This window comes from Panthera onca, chromosome X (assembly GCF_046562875.1).
Source record: "Panthera onca isolate mPanOnc1 chromosome X, mPanOnc1 haplotype 2, whole genome shotgun sequence".
In the NCBI taxonomy this organism is placed as follows: Eukaryota; Metazoa; Chordata; class Mammalia; order Carnivora; family Felidae; genus Panthera; species Panthera onca.
The window spans coordinates 28,110,722-28,128,251 of NC_138357.1; the positions used below are offsets into that span (position 1 = coordinate 28,110,722).

General features: G+C 44.6%; 1 protein-coding gene and 1 long non-coding RNA gene across 8 annotated transcripts in view; one reads left to right on the top strand and one right to left on the bottom strand.

The window, feature by feature from the left end:
* GRIA3 (glutamate ionotropic receptor AMPA type subunit 3) overlaps positions 1-17,530 on the bottom strand; it is a 267,210-nt gene that overhangs the window by 146,312 nt on the left and 103,368 nt on the right. The window lies entirely within an intron of this gene.
* Positions 1-17,530, top strand: part of LOC145714004 (uncharacterized) — a 162,304-nt gene that overhangs the window by 138,661 nt on the left and 6,113 nt on the right. Inside the window, exons 3-4 of one of the 2 annotated variants that reach the window (XR_014136765.1) lie at positions 6,057-6,200; positions 14,457-14,574. This is a non-coding gene — a long non-coding RNA (uncharacterized LOC145714004). The remainder of the gene's footprint in view (positions 1-6,056; positions 6,201-14,456; positions 14,575-17,530) is intronic. The other variant, XR_014136766.1, reaches the window with a different exon arrangement.

Consider the following 17,530-nt stretch of genomic DNA (forward strand, 5'->3'; position numbering starts at 1 on the left):
CTAGTTAGCAAATCTGAGCGTTATCTTTGGTTCTTCCATTGCCCTGAGCAAACATGAAGTCAAATTAATTCATCCTTTCTGTGTCTTTGCCTTTCTTTACATTCCCATGATGGCCAGCTATTGTGAAGTTATTACTGGTAGTTGCTTGGGCTGTGGCAACAGTCCTTCCCCTTCCAGCCAAGCTGTTCGCTAAGACTGGCTTTAACGTTCTCATTCTTTTGATTGTGGAACAGCCATGCTCATTTTCAAAAATCTTCAAATGTTTTTCTTTGCTCCTAGGATACATTTCAGAGGAGGTATTATACGTGTCTCTACTTCCTTGCAATCTAGGATTTTCCTTCTAAGAAAGTCTTGAGAGGTTCATTAAACTGGGTGAACTTGTGGTTGTTCCTTTCCCATTCTGGGACTCAGTTTCTTCAATATTCTATTTTGAGGGGTCCCTTAAGGACTATATAAATAGGTACTGTCAGACAGAATTTGGAGAGTGGATCAAGAACATTCTGTTCTGGGGCGCCTGGGTGGCTCACTCGGTGGAGCATCCAACTCTTGATTTTGGCTCAGGTCATGATCCCGGGTTTGTAAGACCAAGTCCCACATCAAACTCCACACTGAGCATGGAGCCTGCTTAAGATTCTCTCTCCTTCTGCCCCTCTCCCCTGCTTGTGTTCTCTTTCTCTCAAATAATAATAATAAAAAGGATCATTCTATTTTGCTAATAGGCAAATGCAGGCTAGGACTTAGAGAAAAGGAAAGATAATCTGAAAGAGGGACAGTGAGAAAACATCTTTATAAAAATTTCTGTTCACTTACCCTCATTGTTCCTAATGAGTGTTTCACTTAGAAATGAACACGTTCACTCAAGCTGCGGGTGTGAAGTGAAGAGGTGCAAACAAAGCCAGCCCCACCATTAGGCCCAGCCTCTTGTGCCACAAATGGCACATATTACTAAGAAGGTTGGCTGGCCAACATGGAGGAAAAAGTATAGACCTGTGCACTAGAGGGAGGCTAATTGTCCCTAGCAACCATCAAAGTCATGGCCTTGGCTTCATTTAGCCGGGGGACCTACCAAACTGAGCTAATGAGTCGCAAATGACAAACAACCACATGGCTATGACCGAATTTAGGAGTGCTTCAGCAAGCTAGAATCTGGAAGGCTTACGGAGGGAGAACCCTGAATCACTTACAGTTAAGATGCCGACTCTAGTGATGGACTGCTGGGAAACTGCGCTGGCTAGGAATTTATTTGAATAAAATGAATCTAATTAGGAACCATGTAGCTAGTCATCATAATGATTGGGTTAGAGGAGGGACTAGTCAACCATGCCCAAAAAGCTTCTGTGCTCACTGAGGCAAAGTGCTCAGTGACAGAACTTAACAAAATGGCTAAGTGAGTTCCTCTTGGCTGCAAATTTGAGCCCAGTGGCCAGTGTATTAGGTCTCTATGTGTCATTTTGAAGGAGAGGTGGAGTTGTAGGGTCCTATGCGGATGAAAGTATTTATTAAGTCCTCCAGGAGAGGCAAGTAACTGGCATAGGGGGGCAGGGCCAGTGGACAAGAGGAAAACAGTTAATGGTGAATATTTCTTTGGCTTGGAGACCCTACCAGAGCCAGCAATGGGTCAGTCCAGCAAGACCTGTTCCCAAGCGGCTACCGGGGAGTATAGGTTTGGGACCATTTGGGATCCTCAAATAAGCCTACTTTTAAAACCATCTTAAATTTGCCAGTGTGTTTTAAAACATTGCTTGACAAGCCCCTTAGGCCATAAAACATGTTTATATTTTGGATCAAAACCACATAATCACAATGCTCTGGAATCTTCTTAGGGAAATCTTCCCATCTGCAGTGTTTAGCTCTGCAAATATCAGTGTAATAGAGCATCCCCTAAACCAAATACAATGTTCTTCAAGGTTTATTTTGAGTAAAGAACCTAATCAGCAGCGATGCTAAAGAGGAAAGGATTCAGGAATTAGTTTAGGAAAGAAACAAGGCAGTGAATTTCTCCAGCAAATTTATGTTTTGACAACTCCAGGAGTTATACACCTTGTGCTTTAGAGGAGAAGTGGGCTTGCTCTGTCCAGCCCAGTATCAATGAAGTAATGACATCTGGGGCCTCCTCAAGGGGTACATTGCTCTCCACTGAGGAACTAAATGGTGCAAAAGGCATATTTCCCATAAACTCGAAGCTGTGGCAACTGCCCAGCTTAGCGGGCCCCACTTGGAGAGAAGATTGTTTTTTCAGCATGAAATAAATGGATTGTGCCTTGGATGATGTAGCTGCTTCCGTTGTCTTAGCCACTGATGCAGATCACAGCATGAGTGATGTGGCAGCAGCAGCCATCCGGAGCCACTGTGAAAGGAGATGCAATAAATGGAGTGGTTGGACCCAAAATGAGTTTGGCCTGCATGATTGGCTTCAGGAAGCAGGGCAGGTGCCCAGAAAGGCTTATTCACGTAACCCAGGTCCCAAGAATGATAGCCTATGCCAAGGTCCACATTTGCCACGCCCTCTGCACAGCTCTGGTTACACTAAAGTGTTGTTTTAGCCTTCATATGAAAGGATGCTATCGTGAACTGCCAAGAAGAGAGGTCACTATCTCTTACTCCAAGCGGTGCAGTTGGGTTAAACTCATTCAGAAGATGTTCTATGTTCTCGCTGTGTAAAGTACGGCCCCTAGATCGGCATATCAATGATAGAAGGCCCTAAACATGTTGTACTGACATCTTTGCTACTTAAAGTATGGTTCATGGACCAGTTCTTGGCATCACCGAGGCTGCTTGTTAAAAATGCAGACTCTCGGGCCCCACCCCAGACTTAAATGAATTAGAATCTGCCTTTTGACAAGTCCCCAGGTGATCTGTAAGCACATCAGAATGTAAGAAGCGCTAGTCTGGTCATTATTATATATCTACTGAGAACCTCACTTCGGCTGATTAACACAGATGGGTGATTCAGAAGGAAGGACAGCCTAGGCTTTGGTAGAGGTTATGGGTGGGAAGTGTAGGGCTAGGAGGGGACCAGAGCACGAACTGGCAAAGGCTGGAGGGTGACTCAATTGTTCAACCTAGGCCCAGGACAAGTCTCTTGACATTTATGCCGATGGCTCTATGATATACTGAGTAGCAAGTCAGGGTCTTCATCTACGGGGGATATTTCAAGGTTCCAACCAAGGTAGACCCGGGGAAAATCTTAGCATTGCCAGGCTGGAAAGAACTCTTTACTACTCAGTCCAAATGGGCAGCCTAACCTCATCTATTACTCTGTCATCTTGCCTTTCCCATCAGCCATGGAGGCTCACAACAGGCTGCAGCCAGAGAGCTCTGGGCAGAAAGACTATAGAACACAGTGGCTTCCCTTACAGGCGTGAAGGGCTGCATGTAGGGGAGACCTTGGACTGAGTCGTGTAGTAACGAGGAACAAAAGACCCAGAGGACTATACCCAGGGCTATCTGCCTAGGCAGCACGGAAGCTGTAGATACTTGATGAGGAACTCTCGAAGCCGCTCAGAGGTGAGGTATGGGGAATTAACGCTACTAGACGGAGAACTGCAGCGTTGTTCCCCCTCAGTTGTGTCTCTGTCCCATGTGATAATGCTGCTATTGGATTCCAGTTTAGGAAATGCTCCTGAAGTTTTGCCTCCAGCGGTTGTTGCCAAAGAACAAATGCCATAAATCCCACATCAAATGCCACCCACTTGAAGGCATCCGTTTTTGGTCTCCTTGAACCCACCACAAAGTCCAGGCAACAATACAAAGAGATATGCTACCTACTATGAGCAATCCCCACAGCCCCGATTCCAACTTAGTCAGCAACTTAGTCAGCCAGTTCTACGGAGCTCGGCAAAATTTGATAGCTGATGGGATGTTTACGTTGATGAAAACTCTGAAAGCAGTCCTAAAGGCATCCAAGGTTGTTTCCAGGGTGAGGATGCTAGGAGGACTTTGTCCTGACTTTGCCTTGATGGCAGCTGCTTGGAGATGAAAGGCTTGTAAATGGTTTCCTGTCCCTAGAGCCCGACAGTCCCCTGTGCCATTTTAATTTAAGCTTTCTGGATTGGAATAGAATGAACGAGCAGGGGAGGTTAATTATCCTAATTAGAAAAGAAGTGAAGTTATGGCCCTTCTAGGTCAGGCATTTGGACAAACCTCCCCCCTGGCTCCGAGCTTTGGGCATTAGCTCCTCACTTGAAAGCCAAAGGACACACAAAGCATCCTCCCCAGCCTTCTGCCAAAGTCCCTGGAGAAAGACACAGGAGAATTCTTTTCAGGAAATGGTGTGTGATCAGCCTGTGTCCCAGGGCCAGAGAGAGGGTTATCTGGAGGTGGCAGATATGTGGGCGCGGCTGGGTGAGCACAGGGGTGCGGGTCCACCCCCAGGCCTCGCAGCTCTGGAGAGCCAAGCAAGCTCAATGTAACTTGCTTGGAGTGTGGTCATCTCAAAAGGTACGCATCTTTCCCCGAGCCTCTTGATATCCTAGCTTCGGTCGGCCAAGGATGTTGGGATCTCTCTGACAGGCAAATTCCTCTGGTACTCTGCTGCTACTTCTTGGATCAGTATTTTGTTGTTGGATTTATTGAGTCCCAAATGCAATACCTCCTCTTGCTCCACTCTCAAGCACCATCTATTCTTTGAATAGAGCAACCCTGCTTCCAATACAGAACATGCTTTAGATGATGTGTGTGAACTTTCTTAGCACAGTGTCTGACACACAGTAGGTGCTCACTAAATGTTAGTTTACTCCTTTCCTTCCTACTAGAGAAGAGCGTGTCTGGTACACAGTCTTAATCGTCACTCGTTCTGTTCTCTGAGCCTTGTACTTGATGTATGATGTGATAGCGATTTGTGATCTGGTGACATAAAGGGAAACATAAAGCCTTAGATACAGCTAGAGTAGTAACTGTATAATATTAAAGATCAAACTGGCCAATTATTCAGACATACTCAACAGATATGTCTAGTGCTTGCCTTTGAATTATCCACATACCCAAGGGATGAATAAAAAAAAAGACCTTAAGCACCATCTTTCAAAACAGGCCTCAGATTGTTGAATGATCAATTTGTGGGTCTATTACAATTTGCCTTATTCATACAGAATAGTCCAAGAGCATTAACATCAATGACTCCTAACAGAATGATAGAGCAAGTGGAGGTCTCAATAGACCGTTTAATCTACCCAACCCTGCTTCCCCTGGCCTCCCATCTCCAGCCATTCTGTCGACCTGCTGGGTTATTTGCAATAGGGACACGGAATCCAAGGCGTGAATAGTACCGAATAGTGGCTACACTCAAATTCACTGGTAGTTAATTCTAGAATCTTTTTCGTACTTTATAACTGAATATGTGTCCGTATAACTGGATATGGGAATGAATTTAAATACAAAGGCCTGGTGCTATTAGAAATGTGAAACGGCCCCACTTTCTTATGCTTATCTCTTGTGCAGTTTGTACGCATGACTGTCTCCGTGCTCAGCTCCCAGACTTCTACAAAATATTCACCTCTGTAGAACTGCACTCCCCCAAATCTTCCCTAGTGCAGAGGGAGCGGCTGTCAGTCTTGAAGGATGAATGGAAAGTAAACAGAGGACGTTTGATATATTGGGAAGAAAAGTAATAAAGAAAAATGGATGCTAATGGACAAACTCAAGAGCAGTATTGGCATTGAGGATAACCAACTCCTATAATTAGGCATGGGGAATACAGGAGACATGTCTTCTGAAGTCTTGTTTATTTTTTGCTTGGTTCTGTTAGTTCCCAAGTTTTGGCATCGCGCCCCTTAGTAAGTGGAACCAGTCACCCTCCAGCGGTAAACTTTGGGTGGGCGTGGGTTCAAAATCAGATCATCTGGGATAAGCTCAGTTTGAAAGTAAGTTTCTCTTAGACTCCTAGAAGCCTAAGTCCCACGTTTGAGGACTGTGGCTCAGGCAAGCTTCTAGAGCAAGTTCTTCTTATGGGAAGAAGTATCCAGGTACTAGATTTGCCCGAGGGATGAGTTATGGCCTCAGAAATATTTATCATTGTAGAAATTTCAAGTTTTTTTTTTTTCTTTCTGTCATTGAAGCTTTATATGATCACCGTTTAGGGGAAGAAGGACCGGAAATACATTTGGACCTGCTGAGAGCTGGCAGAAAAAAGTCTTAAGAAGATAAGGCATTTTTGTTAAGACTGCCACCAAATCCCAAGACTGCCTGTGGCATTATTGACAGTAAGTAAAATCATCATTTTATTTATTTTATCTGATTTATTCCAAGACTCTCTTCTTGCCTTTCAATTAATAATGCAAACTTAATTTCAAACTAGCTCCAGGCCAGCAAAACCCTCTTGGAAGCAGTTGCCAAAACTTTCTTTCATTTAATTCTTTATTTAATAATTCCATGCTTGTCAGAGGGACTTGTGCTCTTACGTGGGAGTTGGCCTCATTGGCCTTCTTGAGGGTTGTCACCAAAAGGGCCCTGCTAGCCTTCACAGATGGGATCAGCAAAACCTCTGCCCCTAGTCAATGTGGGCTAATAGTCCCGAGACTGTGTCCCTGGCCTTTGGTACTTCAAAGGCATTGAATGACAGGGGGAGACTCAGAGGAACTGTTTTCCTTCGAGGCAGGCCCTGCTAGAATTACGCACAGTGCCAGAGACGTAGAAGCCATGTTAAGAGATCCTAGAGATAAAATAATCATAGAATGTCAGAATGGAAAGGGACCTTAGATATCATCTACTTTAATGTTTTTATTTCATGGATGCACACACTAAGGGCCGGAGGGGAATGTGGCATGCTCAGAGGATGGGAAAGCCAGGAAGAGGGGGAAAGTGCCTTCCAGTAACGTGTATGGAATTTTCTGGGTATCCGAGTGCTTGACAGAAAGTCCTTGTGTTGGCGTTATTGAAATGCTACAGAAAATATCTCTAATGCACACAAGTCCACTGTTCTTCCTCAACAAATATAACCAAGTGAATATTGTGGAATCCTTGGTGCCCAAGGATCTTGCAATACCTCAGGGCCCTCGGTCTGAATGTACGTGTTCATTGCCCAGGACTATAGAAGTCGAAAGTGGACTTCTATAGTGGGCCAAATGTGTACTGACCCTGGTGCAGGAAATTGCCACTTTTACTAAATCTCTGATATCACCTGCTCTCTCTCTCTCTCTTTAAAATCGCTTCTTTCTTTCCTAAAAACTCTGGGTAGAAATTCTGGCTATTTGAAGATTCTGACCCATCAGACTCTGAATGATTGAGATTTTACTATAAAAAGATAGCTGAATGTTATTTTGGAACCTGAAATTAGGGCAGACACATTGTATGCCTTCACTGGATTCTCCTTGGGCTTAGCACTAAAACTGGAGCCTTTGGGTCATGGGAGATTCTCCCCACAGAGGAATGCCTGAAGCAAGCCAGGATGTTCCCGGGACATGGAACTCAGACAGCAGGGTAGAGGGGGTGAGATTGTGGGATCAAAGAACGTGGCATTATTGTGAAGAGTGGCACTAGACCAGTACTGACCCTGCCTGAAATCAGTGACAACGAAAAGCATGAAGCATAGACAGAACTTCACGGAAACGAATGGACCTTTTAACCACAGTGCCTTCCCAGATACACATTTCCTTAGAATGTTTAAATGGTGAAGCATGTAAGTCTCAAAATGATGACAGACCACTGCCAGCAGATATCCCCCTGGGTGAATCATGCACTTCATTCACCTTAACATCTCTTCCTGAATCCAGCCCATTGTCACCCAAACCAAGGCAACAAATATTCCTTGGAAGTGTCCTTTCATTTATCTGGATAGAGAGAACTATCTCCCTCCGACTAAGGAGAACTAAACCTTCCTACTGGGACCAAAGCACGCCTCTGAAAGCAAAGGAGTGCTTTCATGACTTGTTTGGTTGGTCAAACTTACATTCTGCCCACTGCTGAGTAGTTCTGCTTCCCTCTGTGATTGATCAGGAGCCTGGACACACCCTTGGTAGATCCCACAGCCTACCCTTCCCGCAAAGTGCCACAGAGCATACTTGAATAAAATCTAAATACGCTAAAATTAGTTTGACTTTTAAGAAATTTTGCAGTGGTCCTTGAAGTTATAGGAGACCCTTCAAAGGTGAGAAATGGTGAAGGGCTTGGCGGTAGAAATGTTATGCTCCAAAACTTGGATTTGGAACACTCCCCGGGCACCCAGCCATAGGAAACAAACTCTGTTGTAGGAGCGTAATGGCGGACACTTGCCCTTTCAGGGCTCAGAGGATGAAATCGCCAAGGGGAAAGCCATGACCTTTGAAATAGCTGCTTCCCCAGACTTTCTCTGACCTTATCAAGAGATTAAACCCCTCATTGGAAACTGCGCGAATAGCGAATGATTTCCATATTAGGAGAATACATGGGCTCAGGTTACCCTTGACTTATGTTAGCATACGAAAGTTGCTCAGTGTGGATAGAGCAATAGGTCCATATAATGATCCTCAGAATGTCAGGAGGAGACTTCCAGCAGTACTCTGAGTGCCTTCTACTACACAAAACCACCGGCAACCTGGGGGATGGGAACATTATAATCTCTAAGAGGAAATTAAGGCCCAAAGAAGGGCATGTTTGGGCCAAGATCATCCAGCTTCTGCTGGGAGCAAGGAGGCAATCCCCAGGTCTGTCTTGTTTCAAAATCCGTGCTCTTCCTACCTCATTAGAGACCTGGGAGGAGAAAACTGGTGTGAATGAAAGATGCTTTCAAAACCGTAAAGAATATATTGGGGTTGGAAAGACCTTTAAAGATCATCCAATCAGTCTTACTTTATAGACTTGGAAAGCGAGGTCCAGAAAAGGATACTGACAGTCTCAAGATTACACAGAAGAGAGCTCAGCCAAAATTTTAACACCGAATTCATCTTATCTGAACAAGAACCTGAGTCTAAAAAGAACTAAAATCTACTCTCTGATCCAGTGACATCAGATTCCATGACTGAAATATGATTCCAAGCTATCCTAAAAATTTTCAGGGCAGTCTTTTAAATTTTTTTAAGGTTTATTTATTTTTGAGAGAGACACACACACAGAATGTGACCAGGAAAGGGTCAGAGAGAGGGAGACACAGAATCCGAACCAGGCTCCAGGCTCCGAGCTATCAGCACAGTGCCTGATGTGGGGCTCAAACTCACGAACGGTAAGATCAGACCTGAGCCGAAGTCGGACGCTTAATTGACTGAGCCACTCAGGTGCCCCTCAGGTCTGTCTTTTAAAGGTGTGGTTTGCCCAGAAGCTCCATTTATTATGTAACAGGCTCACCAGGGGAAGATACCTTTATTCTAGGTCTTGGGAACAACCTGAGCCCCTTACTCTTGTAAAGTTTCTCGGATGTCCCTGCCACTGGCCATGAAGTTATCCAGGCAGAAGAATGAGAATTGTTTGGTAAAGCTATACCCACTCCTTGAAAGACAAAAGTTTTTATGAACTTTGTTTCAAACAGTGAAATCTGCTTGAAATCGTATATGAAGACATTACCACAAACATTTTCAGCTAATTCTTGTGTGGGCCCAGCATCCACAGTAGGATTGGGCTCACAGTAATTTGAGAAGTTTAGATTTAGAACTGTCTTCTCCTTCTCCAACCTCAGGCACATTTTAAGTTATGTAACAGATTTAAGAGTGTGGGCTCTGGGGGCATCTGGGTGGCTCAGTCGGTTGAGCATCTGTCTCTTGGTTTCGGCTCAGGTCATGATATCACAGTTTGTGGGTTTGAGGCCAGCATCAGGCTCCATGCTGTCAGCATGGTGCCTGCTTGGGATTCTCTCTCTCTTTCTCTCTATCTCTCTCAAAAAAAAAAAAAAAGAAAAAAGGTGGGCTCTGTAGTCACCCAAAGCAGTGTTCAAGTTGCAACTCTACCACCTATAAACTGTGTGACTTTGGAAAAGCTATTCAACTTCTCTGTGCATCACTGTCCCCATTCATAAAATGAAAATAGTAATATCTGGTATTTATTAGATGGCTATTATGTGCTGGACATTGTTCTCAGTGTTCATCCATTTCAACCCCTTTAATTCTCACGGGTAGCTGTCCCCTGAGGTAGGTGCCATTATTTCCATTTTATAGAGGAGGAAACTGAGGCACTGAGAGTTTAAATATCTTCTACATTATCACACAGCTAGTAAATAGTGAAGACAGGATTAAACCCAGACCATCTGATTCCAGAGCTGGCACACTTAGCCACTACACTATACCTGGCTCATTGAGTTAATGTGAGGAGTAAATGGCATAATATATTAAAAACTGAAACCTAGGGCCTTGACAAACGGAAGCACTTGGTAAACATTAGCTATGGTTACCGGTTTTCGCTACTTCCCCAGACACTGATTGGTAGCCTGTGAATAACTCCGTTTCTACAAAGCCTTTCCTGGATAACCCAACCCGCCTGATCTTCCTCATGGTTGCGTTATTGCAGCATAAAGCATACAATTTAGGACTAGATTATATGTTGTCCTAGGTAAAAAAACAAAAAAAAACAAAAAAAACAAAAAAAAAAACAAAATAAAAAACCATGTCTTTTCCTTTCCTGTATTTTCTACAGTACCTAACAGACCCACAGGGGCTCACAGCGTGTTTGTGGACTGGAGTCTGCAGGGTGACTATCGGTGCCTGGTGACAGGAATAACTGTTCCCACAGCACAGTGCTTCCCAAACTCTTATGTGCGCGTGAATCACATGGGGATCTCGGGAATGTGGATTCTGATTCCAGGGGTCTGCCGTGGGGCCTGAGAGTCTGCATTTTGGACAAGCTCCCAGGGGATGCTGATGCTTCTGGCCCATGAACCACACTTTAAGCAGCAAGGTTATAGGGGACGGCATCTTAGGGTCTTTTCCGTAATTGGTATGTTTTGGGAGAGGCAGGCTTGGATCCCTTTAATAAACTAAGCTACATAAGGACTTAGATATCACAACATAAGGTGAAATCAGGCATTTTACTCTCATGGAATAAACAGTAATATGGAAATTCGAGACCGGTCACGAGCAGCTGTTCGTTTAACAAGCTCTGGTGAAAACCCTACTACATGTAAAGCTTTGTGCTAATCGTTACCATGGACAGTATAAAGATGGGTTTAAGGTATGTATAGTAGGCTACACGTTACCATGTGGGCTGTCAACTTTGGTAAAGGCTTCCGCTTTCTGCTTCAGTGGACTAAGTGGTCTTTGCACGTTTAAATTGAAGTTTGGAAGGAAAGTAGTATAATTATTTATTTGTGTGCAAAAATTAGTAATGCCGATTAAGGCCATTTAGATTTGCTGATCGTACTTAACACTGTATTTTCCACTGTTTATTATTGGAGTAATTATTTGTGTCAAAGTAATTTCTGAGGGAACATGGTGTAATTTATCTCAAGTCCCAGTTAGATGATCTTGATATTTCAGCCTCTTGAATAGTAGCAGGAGACATAGGTTTTTAAATGGGTGCTGGTAACGGCGGGGGGGGGGGGGGGGAGGTCAACCAGTTTGATTCATGAGCAATGGGGTAAGAAAACAACATCCTGGCCATTCGTTTACATACTTTTCTCAAAGTAAATGAACTAGGGGAAGCGTAGGCTATAGATAGCATAGTTCAGTAGTAAGAACATTGGGCCGGAAGTCAGGAGACCTGCAATCTAGTCCCTCTCTTCTGTTGGTCTAGTTGTGGGACTTTGCATAAGTCGCCCCACTTCTCCAAAGCCTGCCCAAATAGAGTGAAGCATACCAGTCTTAGCAGTCAGATCCAAAAACATTATCTGAGAACAGCAGGTTGACAAGCAAAAGTAATATAAAAAGTCAAGGTAGCATTTGCAATTATTTTGCACACATTAAATCAAAACTTGTTCCCCAAACTCCCCAAATATATCATGGAAAACCAAAGATCATTCTCCCTTCATTCGAAGTAGGAGTGGAGAAATACTGTTCCACTCACAGAATACCTTTTCCGCCAGACAAAGCCAGACTCTCTTCCCACATATCATTTATTTTAGTGACACATTCCAAAAACTTTAAGGATGGAGATAGAAAAGAGGTTCAGGAGATTGGACCCCCTCTCACGCTTCCACCAAATATGTCCTTCATTGAAAACAATTGTACTCTGAGCCTTGCGTGTATCTTTGCGTCATTTGCTTCTTACGTCTACAAATGGGAGTGTGCCAAAACCCCAATCAGAACTAATAAATGTTTCTGATCAATCTGCTCCCAGTCGACTTGGGTTTTATTGGAGCAATTATTCATTCGCTTTCTTATAGATCCTCATTCTGACTCAGTGAGCGTTTGGCTCCAGCTATGGGCCATGACACTTAAATCATGGTGTACTTTGGGTGGTGCCCCTTCTTGCAGGGTGACCATAACTCAGAACACTTCCTGGGTATGCTATTTAAATATCCAACTCAGCATCCTGTGATATAAAGAACCCCTCCATGCCATTTGTTATGATAGGTGCTGTGAGGCACGACTCTGATTCCGGGGACTCAGATGTACAATAAATCCGACTACACTCTGCTGGCAGTGCACATAATTATAAAATATGCAGAATGCTTGTTATTAACCAGTCTCATGGAGAAGATCTACTGTGCCATGCAGGATATATTTGGGAATAGAGCTACAAACAGTGATTGATTTTTTAAAATTCATGTCTCTCCTATCCTTTTAATCATTCAACCTCTAAGAACTAGCAAACATTTATAGACATTTAATGAATGGGCAGCAAGGCCCATTTGCAAAGGCTGATAAAAATTATTGTTTGCCTCTTAAGTGAAGATTAAGTTCCGGTTTTGTTTTTAATATGAAATTATTTAACATAGCATTTTTTTATGGTGGCTATGCAGAAATAGAGACCAAGATATAAATCAACTGGGAATTATCAAGGGAGCCTCCTAATAGTTATAAAAACAATGAAAGCCATTCATAATCTTTAACTGTTTGAATGCCAGTTGAATAGGCTATCATTTTTCGGCCAATATTTGTTCTCAGAAGACAGGCTTGTGTGTACCTTAAACATCAAACAACATCAACACGAAAAACATACACGCAATTCCTTCTTTGGCAGTGAAGCTACAGCAACTCATTTGTTTGTAGGGCCCTTGGAGAAGAAAGAATGCCCACGGGGACTGAGTGAAAGCCATAAGGATGATGCCAAGCTCCATCACAGGGAGAGGCTGCAGGCATGTAAGAGCAGAACTCGGCTTTGCTCAATTGGTGCTGGCTTTGCGAATCTTATTAGTCTGGTGCTTCCCAGGGTCTGATGCTACTTGGTCTCCTGTTCGAGAAAGTATTCCCAGCCATAGCCACCTAGAAAGATGCCTTCAACGCAGCCTCTTCCTTTTCCTGTTTGGAAGGAAGTCTCTTGGGCACAGGAGATCCCCGAACTCTCTTCTGTTAGTGCTAAGTTACTCCTCACTGGAGAGTCAAGGCTGAAAGGCATCAGAAATAACAGTTTCCCAAGATTAAGGAGCCTCATGTCACAGCTGATTTCTTGGAAATATGAGCAGGTGGCTCTACCTTTATCAGGTTACTCATTAAAGGGAACACTTGGAATGTGGCTGCCTTCGGTTTCTGCTGTTCACTGCTGAGTGGTGACATTCTCTTCTTCTCTGTGTCTATTTGCCCACCAGAGCTTACGAGCACAGAGTCTAGAATCAGACTGTAGGGATTTATTTCTCAGCTCTGCTACCTATTAGCTGCGCAACACTGGGTAAGTTATTTAAGGTCTCTGTGCTCAGTTTTGAAATTGTCAAAATAGGGGTAATATTAACAGTATTATTAACCCATTGGGTTGTCGGGATTAAATAAAATAACGTATATGAAGCCCTTAACCCAGTGCCTTGTCCATGACATGCAGCCAACAGATGTTATTGTTTCTTCAATTGTTAGTAAGGTCTCTTTGGGGTGCCAGGGGCAGAAACCTGACTGAAACTACTTTAAAGAAGGCATTATTGGCTTAAGTAACTGAAAAGTTTAGAGATCGAACGGTGTCAGGACACAGGTTCTTCATTGCTTGTCCCTTCTTTACAGATATCCAATTTTGACATAAACTCTGTACCTCAGTTTCTTAGTGTGTAAAATGGGCTAACAATAATACATTTACTTCACAGGATTACTATGAAAATTAAATGAGTTCATGCGTGTGAGGTGCTTCCAACAGAGCTTGGCACATAGTAGGCCTTGTCCAAGTGTTAGCTAATGTAATTATTATTGTCACCTTTATTTACTTAGAAAGAGACAGCGTGAGCGGGGGAGGGGCAGAGAGAGAGGGAGAGAGAATCCTAAGCAGGCTCCACACTGTCAGCTTGGATCCCGACGAGGGCTTGAACTCATGAAGCTGTGAGCTCGTGACCTGAGCCGAAACCAAGAGTTGGATGCTTAACCGATTGAGCCCCCCAGGCGCCCTTGTTGCTGTTATTTTAATATGCGGCGTCTCTTCTTCCTGTGTTTTCCCTTCTCCCTTCTGCTTCTGCGGTTGAGTGCTTCTTTTATTCTCCTTCCTAGGTCCCTTCCATACCTATTCGACTTGCCCTAGTCTGCAAGCTATTATCACCCTTCCCACCCACCGGTTCCAATGCCTCTGATCTGTGACGATGTTGTGGTGGGCAGCGTTTCATATCAGGTACGGGTAAGCACAAGTACCGGCGATGTGCCAGATGGCACGGAGTAGGAAGGAACCCTTGCGTTTAATCCACTGATGTTCTGCCCTTCCATCAGCCTTATCCCCCCCTTAAATTTCTTCATGCAATCTTTGATGATTAAGATTTATCAGCTACTGTCTCTGAGTATCTAGAAGACACTGCCACTTTCCAGTTCCTTTCTCCAGAGTCCAGTGGCCACCTGTTCTTCCTCGTCTATTCTGGACTTCCTCCTGGGACACCTCACTTAGTTCTGCCTAAATAAACTACAAACCTTCCCTTTCCTACCCACCAAAACAAAAACAAAAACAAAAACAAAAAAAACTGCCCATTTTTTGCACCATACCTAAAGGGCACTGATGTCAACTGCGTGACAATGGTCCGACCAGATAAAGCAATACCACAGAACGTGTTATCCTTCTCTGGGAATGGAATGCACTGGTCATCAGAAGGCCCCCAAGAAACAACATCAATGGGACTTTCACTCTGACAGGCCAAGGAAAAAAAAATCTGCGGGCAAGAAGTTTCTTCTTATTCACATTGCGTGGGTAGTTTTGCCAGCCTGCAGAAAGGTTAATTTTGAAGAGTCTCAACAGTGTGGCCCTACTGGCCACTCCCAGACTTCCCCAAAGTCCTCTTCCATTCTGCTCTTCCTAAAAACAAAATGTCACTGAACTTGGGTTTCAAACTACAGGCGTTCTGTGGCCGGCCCCAGCCGCATCAAAGTAGCGAAGATCCTTCCTTTCCGGAGAGCCACTCATTCATCTCTCCTTGGAGAGAGAATTCCCAGGAAGAAACCCTCAGTAGAAACCACTCTGGGGCTCTTGGCCATCTTGCCTTTTCTCTTTTGAGGGGCAGAGGTCTTCGAAGCTCACGTTCGGGTTATAAGAAGTCCTCTGTACCGACCAGTCAGCAGCCTAGGATGAGACTGGAGGTTGTCTGGGAATACAGGTGGAGAGGCGAGCTGGCACCTAGGACGCCCGTGCCATTGTACTGCTGTCCGTAGCTGGAATCTATTCCGCAGCCCAGCCTCAAAAGCAATTTGCAGTACATCCAGGCACAAATCCAATTAAAAAGCAGAAAGGGATTTGCATGCATAAAATAACTCTGATGCACGGTTTTAAAAAATGACCCTGATAGCTAAAATTCAAAGGCCTTTGTTTGTGAAGGTCCATCTCTGGGGCGGGTGAGCCGATGTTTGAATCTCTGCCCCCAAAGTATCTGAAAGATTAGATGAAACTACGTTCTCAAAGCTCAGGGCAGCTTGGTGGTCGGGAACAAAATAAAAGCTGACACACAGCTAGACGCTAGTTTTGGTCATTTACCCCAGTGAAGAAGCTTCATTCTTTGAATTCTGGATAGCCTGAGGCAAAAGCCAGATGTCAAAGCACATGGCACAGTGGTTGGCACCCAGTAGGTGCCCGGTGAGTATTAGCTGAACTGAATGAGTGGCCAAAGCTCCCCTTTGGTCTTTGGCAGGCACTGTTTGTTGTCTACCCAAGATCAATTTCCCTCTTCTTTGCTAACATAATCCCGGTTTTGTTTAAGGTGGCAGCGTGCCCAGCTAAATACTCTCTTTCCTAGTCTCCCTTGCAACTGGTGTCGAGTGGGTGGGGCGCGTAAGATAGTGCCAGCCAAGGAGACTTAAATGGGAGCCTATTGGGGAAACTGGCAAAGGTTTTGTTTTCCTGATAAAAGGTGATGGATGTGATTTGTACCGCTCTTTCTTCATCTTCCTGCCTCTCGGGAGCACTGATGTCACAGCCATCTTGTGACCATGAGGTAACAACCATGAAGGTGAAAGGCAGCATGCTAAGGACGGTGAAACCGAAGGGAAGGACTTAGGTCTCTGACGGCATTCGTGAACGGCGGAAGCAATGCCTACAACTACCTACTTGTTGGTTTCCGTTACACGTTGTGGAAAGCCCTATGTGTTCAAACTGCCAAGAGTCAGGATTTGGTTACTTGCAGCCTAATGTGATCCTAATAGATACGGATCTCCCTGTCGCCAGGCTCCTGGGACCTTAACGTGAGCTCCTGGCTATTCAGTGCGCCTCACTAGAGCGCTTCGCCCAAGTCAGGCTGCTACGCCAGCGTGCCCAGCTCCCCAGCTTCGGGCCTTTCCTGACCTCCATCCACCACCACCACCAACAAAACCAAAGCTGAACCTGTCCTGTGTCCTACTTCCTCAGGGCCTTGTGACGTAATAGCTAACTGAACAAATGCCTGTATGTTACAGCTTTAACTCATGACAGAGTTCTCCAATCTGTTGCCTCAAAGGGTTGCTCCTTCTATTCCAACCACTGGGTTGACAGGTGTGGCAGGGACATCAAAGGACACATTTGTAGCCAAAGAAAGATTCTGGGTGTCCATCTACCGCGTGTTGGAAGCAATCACCTTCCAAAGGTCTGGCTCTATTTGGAAGTTTCGTGGGGATGACTTTTTGTTCCTTTCACAGATTTTATTTAGTTGTCAGTAACATTTGCATGATTCTGGAAAGTAATGCAAAAAAAGAGCACTGGATATGATCCTCTGCAGAACTGTAAAAGTTACTGTGCTGTATAAATTGAGAACATGATTACGATGTCTAATGCAAACACATTTGTAAAACTTTTATTTATTTATTTTGAGGGAGACAGAGAGAGTGCATGCGCATGCGTGGGGTAGGGGCAGAGACACAGGGAGAGAGAGAATCCCAGGCAGGTTCCGCACAGTCCGAGCAGAGCCCGACGCGGGGCTCGATCCCACGAACTGCGAGATCATGACCTGAGCTGAAATCAAGAGTCGGATGCCCACAGGGCGCCTGGGTGGCTCAGTCAAACACCTGACTTCGGCTCAGGTCACGATCTTGCAGTTCACGAGTTCGAGCCCCGCATCGGGCTCTGTGCTGACAGCTCGGAGCCTGGAGCCTGCTTCAGATTCTGTGTCTCCCTCTCTCGC